This window comes from Gouania willdenowi, unplaced genomic scaffold (assembly GCF_900634775.1).
Source record: "Gouania willdenowi unplaced genomic scaffold, fGouWil2.1 scaffold_233_arrow_ctg1, whole genome shotgun sequence".
NCBI classification, from domain to species: domain Eukaryota; kingdom Metazoa; phylum Chordata; class Actinopteri; order Blenniiformes; family Gobiesocidae; genus Gouania; species Gouania willdenowi.
This window is the reverse complement of record NW_021144989.1, coordinates 26,013-35,262: the sequence shown is the minus strand read 5'-3', so window position 1 is coordinate 35,262 and position 9,250 is coordinate 26,013. Positions and strand designations below refer to the sequence as shown.

The following is a 9,250-nucleotide window of genomic DNA, read 5'->3' as shown; positions in this document are numbered from 1 at the left end:
TTTAAGGACTTCCATTAAAGGCTCAAAATCTTTGATAATGGCTCGAGTCACGTCATTACAATACAGTATAAAACACATGGGCTTCACTAACATTACATTTTCACATTGTCATTACCACAAATTATCTTCCCGTGGGCCGCGAGAATGAGACCTCTGATGTAGAGGATGTTCTCAGTCACAGCTTCTCTCTGTGGTTACTTCATGTCTTTGACATCATGAAGCCTGTCATTGTTTGATGTTTTCTGATGAAATGATAATGATAGTATAGCATTAGTATGTATTATAGCACAATTTACAGCTATTCAATAATTAACTTGTTTTATTTGCATTATTAGGTTAAGGTTTGCTAATAGGACAAAGAACAAAACACACACATACACTAACACAAAAAGTACAAGTACCTTAAAAAAAATCAAACAAATTTAAGTGGATGTGATAAATGACTTTAACCCCAGTTTAAATGTAATTAATCCAGCCTCACTCCATTACAGACCAGACTTTATCTTTAAACTATTACCACCATTGTGTACAAGTTAAGTCAATACATAAAGCACATTTAATCACTGCTTAGGCTGATAAACCTAAAATAAAAAAGTATCTCACACACGCACACGGGCGCACACACACACACAAATCACACAAACATTGGTGCTATTTAATTCCAAATTTACCTTAATTCCAAATTACGTGGCTGGTTTGTTCTGTTTTTAAATCATAAAATAATTCCTCTTTTTTGTAAACAGTGAACAAAACTTAAATCCGCTTTAGGTTCATTCCGGTTGTTCTGTACATGTGTGACTTGTGGCAATGACACGCTGAACTTCTCTGTGATTCACATGTAGATCGGCTCCTTAAAAAACTGCCAGCAGAACATTCCAGTCGCTTCAAACGCCATGTATGCCAGGTAAGCAAACTCACCCATTCTGAATATACCTCAAACGGCAGTAATGTTAAGACTCCGTAACGTTGAATCTCAACTATCCAAAGATCTGGACAAAGCAAGCTCATACTGTGAACAAATGTCAAAGCTAGAGGTAGCTGGATATGTGGTGAAGCTGACTCCTGACGAAGTTCACAGCACCAAAGAAACTTGGTATATTCCTCATCACAATAATTACTCACAATAACAAAGATCCTTTCATTAGAAGCCTTCACCACAGTTACAGCTACTATCTTTACCAGGAAGCAACTATTTATTCCTGGTTTTTGTTTCACAGAGTTTTACTGGACTTTATTTACTGGTGATTAGTTTCTATGTCTTCTGCTCCGTAGACAAAAGTGTGTTACTGTTGAGCTGTAGCTTCAAAACAACAATCAAAATAAAGGTGAAAACACTTCTCATGTATGGTCTTCTGTGTTACAACCAACAATAAAATGTTGGTTGTGTGTTTCTCCCGATAGACGTTATCAACGTGATACGTCATGTTTGCCCCCTGTCCAATCAGAGCCTTCCCAACCCCCAGGCTTAAGTGGAATTAACTAAAGCCAAATAAACAGGTTTTCCATGTAAACGTCAGTTCAGGAATTACTATTACCATGTAAACATGAAGCACAAGACTTTAATTCCAAATGATTTAATGCAGAAAAACTCATTCCGTATTAAAAAAAACATCATGTAACCGTGGTTACTGAGGAGTTTAGAACAACCGTTGATATGTCGGGGAAGAACTCCACATCAGAGAACATCAAAGGAAGAGCAAAAAGTAGAACTCTAAAAAAGAGAACAGAAACCCAGAGCTCATAGAGCAGATACTTCCTCAGGAGAGAATAAACAGACCGAGTGTAAAAGCCCAAAGCTGCAGATAGGAGAGAATAGGAAACATCTGGAACAGCCCCTGATTCAAAGAAAGACTAAAACATCCCGGAATTAACATCCTTCCCACAGATAAGACACTAATACTAAGCTACTCTTAAACGGTAAATCTCATGTTACAACCATCTATTGGCACAAAGGACAATCTAACAACAAGTGTTGTGCTTAATGATTCTGATTCTTCTCTCCTTCAATATGTCTTTGTTGTGTTTTAATACATGAATCTGTTGTTTTTATATTATTTTGTGTATCATTCTGTAATTTAGTATGTTTCTTTCAGTAATATTGTATAATTTTTCTCCCAGTTTATGTTATTGTTGTCTTTGTGTACGTTTTTTTATTTTTGTTTATTTTGGTATTTGTTTTATGTAATCCTGTATATTTTTCTGTGGTTTGGTTATCATTTTGTTTGTTGTGTCATTTTTGTGTGTGTATTTTAATAGTCTTTTTGTGTTTTTTAAGAGTAATTTTGTGCATTGATTTGCTATTGTTTTGAGTATTTATGTCATTTTGTATGTTTATGCTAACGGCAGCACAAAATTAGACCAAAGGCTGCTTGTGGCTCCTGTGGCACCAGTGTCCCATGTCTGGACTAGTGTGACACTTCAATAGAGACTCAGAAGCAAGGTTGGGGTCAATTCTAATTGTAATCATGCAATTGATAATTAATTACAATTATGGCGTAATCATAAATGTACTTTTAAAAATATGTTACTGTCATAATTGTAATTAAAATGTAATTGAGTTTAGATAATTGACTTTGTCAATTGTAATTGCCATGCAAATTCTCTAAAAACTGTCAATTATAAATTGTCAGTAAAAAGTTTCAAAAACAAAACAGAAAACAAAACTGGGGAGCCATGTTACAGTTCTACACATACAGTATGTAGTAAACAATTAAAATATGTTCCATATCAAGCTTTCCCACATTTTAATAAAAATGGCACAGATACCCACACCAAAAATATCAAAAACTATATTTTCATTGATTAGGAAGTCTTAAGATAACCAAAAGATAGGAAAGTAATTAGATGATATATATTTGTTTTTAGTGTATTTTACAGCTAATTTAGGACCCGTTATCATGATAAACAAAAAAAAAAAAAAAGTTAACCTTCATCTTGTGTTAGCTTTCTGTTAGCATCTCATATGATAACGGTCTTAAGTCAGTTGTAAAATACATTTTTAAAATGATCTAACCTCAACAAAAATTTAATGAGATTATGAGAGCAAAAAAAAATTAAATTACAATTATAACTACACCATCTTTGTAATTAATTATCAATTACATGAATACAATTATAACTGACACCAACCCTGCTCAGAATCTGCCAGCTAATAATGGTAATCTAGTTTGTTTTAGTAGTACTTATAATACGTTTCCTTGTGTTTCAGGTTGTTTACCAAAGCAGTGACAGTGCACCAGGCGTGAAGAGTGGGAATAAGATTAACATGGATCAGTCCATGAGGATAGAAACTGACCCCCAACCGCCTGCTGATGAGTGGTTAGATATCATGGGAAATGGTTCGCTAATGAAAAAGGTGCTGCAGCCTGGAGGAGGAAGAGACAGTTGGCCGGAGCTTGGACAGACTGTGAAGATTAATCTAAAAACACGTCTGTTGGATGGGACGCTGGTCGAGGAGCTGTCGGAGTTCTGGTTCACTTTGGGACACAGAGAAGTGATCCCGGCACTGGATGCGGCGGTGCAACTCATGGGAATGGGAGAGAAGGCGGTCATCATGACAGATGGAAAATATGCAAATGGTTTCCGTGGAAATCTTTACCCTGAGATTCCTTCAAAGGCTGATCTGTCACTTGAAGTGAAGCTGCTAGAAGCTACTGATGCTCCAGACCTGAAGCTGCTGTCCCCCACTGAGAAGATTGCTCTGGCCACCTGCAAGAAGGAGCAAGGCAATGTCCTTTATCGGTGCAGAGCCTACAACTACGCCATCTTCAAATATAGCACTGCCATGGAAATAACAGAGTCCATTTCTAAAGATGACATTAGGTCTGAAGAGGAGAACAAGCTGATGGAAATGAAAGTGAAATGTTTGAACAACATGGCTGCTTCTATGCTGAAACTAGAAGACTATGATGCAGCGCTAACGTGCAGCAGTGAAGCGCTGATGTATCAGCCCAAAAATGTGAAAGCACTTTTTCACAAGGGCAAGGTTCTGGCCTTGCAGGATAAATACTCAGAGGCCATTCAAACACTATGGAAGGCCCTGGAGCTGGAGCCACGCAACAAAACGGTCCACGATGAGCTCTCCACGATGATGAAAAAGCACCGTGAGCATGAAGCAGCAAAGCAGGCCATGGATGAGAAGATGTTGGAGGACCCGTCCAGCACCCACAAACATCAGGCCATGGATGAGAAGATGTTGGAGGACCAGTCCAGCACCCACAAACATCAGGCCATGGGTGAGAAGATGTTGGAGGACCCGTCCAGCACCCACAAACATCAGGCCATGGGTGAGAAGATGTTGGAGGACCCGTCCAGCACCCACAAACATCAGGCCATGGGTGAGAAGATGTTGGAGGACCCGTCCAGCACCCACAAACATCAGGCCATGGGTGAGAAGATGTTGGAGGACCCGTCCAGCACCCACAAACATCAGGCCATGGGTGAGAAGATGTTGGAGGACCCGTCCAGCACCCACAAACATCAGGCCATGGATGAGAAGATGTTGGAGGACCCGTCCAGCACCCACAAACATCAGGCCATGGATGAGAAGATGTTGGAGGACCCGTCCAGCACCCACAAACATCAGGCCATGGATGAGAAGATGTTGGAGGACCCGTCCAGCACCCACAAACATCAGGCCATGGATGAGAAGATGTTGGAGAACCCGTCCAGCACCCACAGACATCAGGCCATGGATGAGAAGATGTTGGAGAACCCGTCCAGCACCCACAAACATCAGGCCAAGTCAGCATGGGGTTTGAGCTGGAAGTGGCTGCTTGGTGCCACTGCAGTAGCCATTGGCGGCATCACTCTGGCTGTGGCCATCTATGCTAGAAAGTGATTGAAGAACTGTAGTAACGACACGACTTAAACACTGGAGCACATCTGGCAGAGCATTCTGACCATGTGGTCCATGAGGGTGAAAATATTTATCAGTTTATGACCTCCTCACTGTCACTCTCTGGTCTCTGCTATGTATGTGTGACAAATGTCATCATCCTCTACAGTTACAAGATGCATTTTGTAGAGGAACAAAGGATAATTAATATTAAAAAATATGATTTATTAAATTAAATATGTTGGTTTGCCAGGAGTGCATCTGAAATTGAGGTTTAATAAAAGTTTAAATGGTAAAAAAAACAATGTTTACAATGTGTACATTTTTATTTTACAAGCATCTATTCACATAGGTTACAAGCATGATGATGATAAATACAGGGTGACTACAGGTAGGAAGAATATAATAATATATATTTAAGACTTTTTAATACCACCTTAAGAAAATTTAAGACCAAACTTGTGATGGAAATACAGACCAAATGGAAAATATATTGTTTTACAATTAAAGGCATTGATGTCAGTTAATATAATGTACAATAAGGAAAAATGAAAATAATCAGTTGTTTAAGAACATTATCCAAATGTGTTCATTAATGCGGAAAGAAAAAAAACAATATCAATATTTTCCAAAACTATTTTTATTGTAACACAATTCTTACAACATTTAATACCAGTGAACAATAACCAGAAATCAAAACTGACTGGAACCTGTGAGCAAATCAAACACCAAAGTGCTCACTCCCAGGTGTGTCTCATCCACTGATTAAGGATCTGCAGCAGCCAAGGTAAACGCCCACCTAAGGAGAAGGGAGGGGAAGGAAAAAAAAAGGAAGAGGGGGAAAAGTACTGCCACTACTTGGTGCTCCCTGTAGTGGCTGTGACAGTAACCCCCCTCCTAGATGCACCACCTGGTGCACAAGGCATCCGGTCCGGCCGACGGCGGTGGAAGTCTCTAACAAGAGTGTCATCTATAATGGCTCGTCGTGGTACCCAGCTGCGTTCTTCCGGACCATACCCTTCCCAGTCGACCAGATGTTGGAGGCCACGTCCCCGCCGACGAACGTCAATCAGCCGTCGGACAGTGTACACCGGGGCCTCATCCACCATCCTTGGAGGAGGAGGGGGACGGACTGGGGGGCCCAAGGGACTCTCCCTAGTAGGTTTTATCTGTGACACGTGAAAAGTAGGGTGGATCCTCATAGAGGAGGGAAGATTAAGACGGACGGCACTGGGACCAACTAAACGTTCAATAAAAAAGGGTCCAACAAAACGGGGAGCCAACTTCCTAGATTCAACCCTTAAAGGCAGGTCCTTAGCCTGAAGCCAAACTCTCTGACCTGGTACCTAGACTGGGGCAGGAGAGCGATAGCGATTGGCCTGTTGTGCCATTCTACGACCAGCCTTTAATAAAGAGGTTCTCGCTCTCTTCCAGGTCCTCTCACAGCGTCTCAGGAAGGATTGCAAAGAAGGGATGGCAATCTCCCCTTCCTGAGATGGGAACAAGGGTGGTTGGTAGCCCAGGGAACACTGAAAAGGAGAGAGGCCGGAAGAAGAATTAGCCAGGGAGTTATGCGCATATTCGACCCAGGGCAAGACGTTACTCCATGCAGTGGGGTTGTCAGAGGTCATGCATCTTAGATAGGTCTCAAGGGACTGATTAGCTCTCTCCGTCTGGCCATTGGACTGGGGATGGAATCCAGAGGAGAGACTGACCTTAACTCCCAAAGCAGAACAGAATGACCGCCAAACCTCCGAAGTAAACTGGGGCCCACGATCCGAAACAATATTCACTGGAATGCCATGGAGTCTGAAGACATGCAGGATGAGGAGATCCGCTGTCTCCCTAGCAGAGGGAAGCAACAAAATGAGCAGCCTTTGAAAATCGATCAACAATTGTAAGAATGGTCGTGTTACCTTGGGACGGTGGTAGACCAGTAACAAAGTCAATGGCGATATGGGACCAGGGCCGATGAGGCACAGGCAGGGGCTGGAGCAACACCGCCGTAGGCTTATTGGAGGTTTTATTAGCAGAACAAACAGAGCAGGCGGCAACAAACTCACGGGTGTCTTTGTCCAAGGACGGCCACCAGAACTTCTTTTTCAACACCTCCAGAGTGCGTGCGGTACCAGGGTGACATGTAAGCCGAGAGGAATGGGCCCAGACAAGAACCTGAGAACGAACAGAGTCAGGTACGTACAGTAGATTTGGTGGTCCGTTACCTGGATCAGGGTGAAGCTCCAGCGCCTCTTGCACCCTTGACTCAATCTCCCATGTCCAGGATGCCACCACACAATACTTGGGGAGAATCGGCTCGGGTTGACCAGCAGATTCCCCTGCCGCAAACTGTCGGGACAGGGCATCCGGCTTGATATTTTTGGATCCAGGACGGTATGACAGAGTAAACTTAAACCTTCCAAAGAAGAGAGTCCAGCGGGCTTGACGGGCGTTGAGTCTCTTAGCGGAGCGAATGTACTCTAAATTTCTGTGGTCAGTCCAAACGATGAATGGTTGTTCTGCTCCTTCCAACCAGTGCCGCCATTCTTCAAGAGCCAGTTTCACTGCCAGCAATTCACGGTTAGCCACGTCATAATTTCTTTCCGCAGAGGAGAGGCGACGGGAGAAAAATGCACAGGGGTGTAGCTTTTGGTCCACAGGGGAACGCTGGGACAGAACTGCTCCAACTCCTGTATCATATGCATCCACCTCTACCACAAACTGCAAACTGGGGTCAGGTTGGGTCAGAATGGGGGCAGAGACAAAATGTTGCTTTAGATCCAGAAAAGCACGATCCACCTCAGAGGTCCACCAGAATTGCCTATTGACAGATGTGAGAGAGATATGGAACAGCAATCTTGCTATAATTTCTAATGAACCTGCGATAGAAATTAGCAAAACCTAAGAACCGCTGCAACTGCTTCCTATCCTCGGGTGTGGGCCAGTATTCGACAGCAGAAACCTTCTTCGGGTCCATCTTTACCTCCCCCGGGGCAATGATAAAACCGAGGAAAGAAACTGTGGAAGCGTGGAACTGACATTTTTCGGCTTTGACGAACAGACGATTCTTCAGGAGGCGTTCCAAAACCTGACGAACATGGTGAGTATGTTCCACCTTATTCCTGGAATAGATTAGAATGTCGTCGATATAAACAAAGACGAACCGATTAATCATATCCCGAAGAACATCGTTGATGAGATATTGGAAAACCGCTGGGGCGTTGGTAAGGCCAAAGGGCATGACAAGATACTCAAAATGTCCTAAGGGGGTATTAAAAGCCGTCTTCCACTCATCTCCCTGACGATGCGGATGAGGTGATAGGCATTCCGAAGATCCAACTTGGTGAAGATGGTGGCATCATGAAGTGCAGTAAAAGCAGAGTTGATCAGTGGCAGAGGGTGAGAGTTCTTAATGGTGATATCATTCATTCTGCGGAAGTCAATGCATGGACGGAGAGTCTTGTCCTTCTAGTCCACGAAGAAAAAACCAGCTGCAACGGGTGAAGATGATGGTCTGATGATCCCTGCGGCCAAGGAGTCTCTAATGTAGGACTCCATAGCCACTTGTTCTGGTCTAGTGAGATTATAAAGGCGACTGGAAGGAAGAGTGGCACTAGGAATGAGATCAATTAAGGGCACATACCTTAAGAGGGGTCTTCAGTGGAACCAATGGAATCTTTAACTGCTGGGCTAACCGGCTGTCCAGAAAATTTTCCTCAGCTCCTGAATCAATGAGGGTCTGGATGGAGACTGAGCTAGATTGCCAGCAAAGAGAAGCAGAGACTTGCAGACGAGGAGGACTTCCTAAAGATGTGGCTTGGCTCACCAGTACCTCCCCTACTACTGGTGAGCCTGGTCTTTTCCTGACTTCATTGGGCAGGCTGCAATGAAGTGTCCTGGTTTACCACAATACATGCACTTGTTGGTGTCCCGTCGATGTTGTCTCTCCTGAAGGGAAAGCAGGGTGCGGCCAAGCTGCATGGGTTCTGGTTCAGGTAAAAGACGGGGCAGAGCTGGGGGGTCCTGACGTCCCCCAAGAATGGATCGGACCGATTCGGGTCGAGAGCCCTTCTCTCTGCGGCGTTCTCTCATTCTGTTGTCTATCCGGATGGCAAGAGCGATGGTCTCATCCAGACTGCGGGTTTCGTCGCGTGTGGCTAACTCATCCTTAATGGAGTCCTGGAGCGCCGTATAGAATGCTCCCTGAAGGGCCTCACCATTCCAACCACTAGCTGCCGCCAAGGTGCGGAACTCCACAGAGAACTCTGACACGCTTCGATTACCCTGGCGAATAGACAATAGATGGTGACCTGCATCCCTTCCCTGAACTGGGTGGTCAAAAACCTTCTTCATCTCCTCTATGAATGCCGAGTATGCGTTGCAGACAGGCTCCCGTCGGCTCCACACGGCCGTTCC

General features: G+C 43.6%; 1 pseudogene; it reads left to right on the top strand.

The window, feature by feature from the left end:
• The first annotated feature begins 1,754 nt into the window (after positions 1–1,754).
• LOC114459021 (peptidyl-prolyl cis-trans isomerase FKBP8 pseudogene) lies at positions 1,755–6,012 on the top strand (annotated as a pseudogene).
• Positions 6,013–9,250: the final 3,238 nt, after the last annotated feature.